The sequence below is a fragment of the Miscanthus floridulus genome, chromosome 11 (genome assembly GCF_019320115.1).
Source record: "Miscanthus floridulus cultivar M001 chromosome 11, ASM1932011v1, whole genome shotgun sequence".
Lineage (NCBI taxonomy): Eukaryota > Viridiplantae > Streptophyta > Magnoliopsida > Poales > Poaceae > Miscanthus > Miscanthus floridulus.
Genome location: NC_089590.1, coordinates 5231139 through 5232519, shown reverse-complemented (window position 1 = coordinate 5232519; position 1381 = coordinate 5231139). Strand labels below are relative to the sequence as shown.

Genomic DNA, 1381 nt, shown 5'->3' with positions numbered 1-1381 from the left:
TGTGGGAAGCCTCATGAGGACGCCAATGCCCATCTTCAACACTTCCTAGAGGTGTGTGGCACCTTCACCATCAAGGGTGTGACATCAGATACCATCCGTCTTCACCTTTTCCTATTCTCTCTGCTTGGGAAGGCGAAGCAATGGTTCTATGCCAATAAGGATGAAGCCACCACTTGGGAGAAATGCGCCAATGCATTCCTTAAGAAGTTTTTCTAGATGGGCAAGACTTGTGCCCTTTGTGGGAAGATTTCTAGCTTCCAACAATAGTCTGATGAGATGATTTTCGAAGCATGGGAGCATCTCTAGGAGTACATTCATGCCTATTCTCATCATGGGATAGAGATTGGCTACTAATCCAAGGTTTCTACCATGGGCTGACGAGCATGGCCCATAGTCACCTAAATGCCACCGTTGGAGGGGCATTCCTTCAACATAATGTGAAGGATGCCAAGGACCTCATCAAAAAGATGGTGGTCAACCAACGATGGAATGAGGACCGCCTCTAGCCAAAGAAGAGAGGTATGCACACCATTCATGAGGTGGACATGCTGTCTGCCAAAATGGATCTCTTGAAGAAGAAGATAGATGAAGGTTCCAAGAAGGAACAAGAGGCCATTTAGCCCTATGCCACCGCACGAGACATTGAAGCAGACCCCTGGTGTGAGGTATGTGGCGAAGATGATCATTCAGGCAATAATTGTCCTAAAACAAAGGAAGACGTGAACTTCATCAACAACAACAACAATGGGTATCAATCCCAACAACAAGGAGGATGGAATTTGTGCCCCTTCTACCAAGGTAATGGAGCTAATGGTTACAATAACAATTTCAATAATTCTTACAATAACCAGCCTTCTTTGAAAGATCTTGTCTTAGGCCAGTCTAAAATCAATCATAGCATTAATAAAAAGATGTTGGCTAATGATAAGATTCTTGAAAATCTTAGTGAGAAAATGGACAGCTTTTCCTCTACCATTAAAAACCAATTGAGCTTTAATAAAATGCTAGAAACACAATTAGCTCAATTAGCGGCTGCTATTTTATCCTTCGGATAAGGTAAGATCCCTAGAAAACCTAAGGATCTGATTGTAACTATTAACTTGATCACAACAAAGTTTGGTAAGCCTCCGCTTCGATCGAATTGGGGATATCTCCTCAACCCCCCTTCGTCACCAAGAAGGAAGATCCAGGCCTCCCGATGATCAAGTGCTCAATCAGATCATAGACCTTCTACAACACCTTTTGTGACCTTGGATCAAGTGTCAACATCATGTCCAAGGTAACATAAGATAATTTGTTTGGGGGTCCTTTGTCCCCTACCTTTATACGTTGGTAGATGGTGGATCAAACAATTTGGTTCCCAAAGGGACTAGCATGAGAC

General features: G+C 43.2%; 1 non-coding gene across 1 annotated transcript; it reads right to left on the bottom strand.

The window, feature by feature from the left end:
• Window positions 1-231: 231 nt before the first annotated feature.
• LOC136495100 (small nucleolar RNA R71) lies at window positions 232-338 on the bottom strand. Its single transcript, XR_010768881.1, has one exon. It is a non-coding gene; the product is annotated as a small nucleolar RNA R71 (small nucleolar RNA).
• Between the last annotated feature and the right edge of the window lie 1043 nt (window positions 339-1381).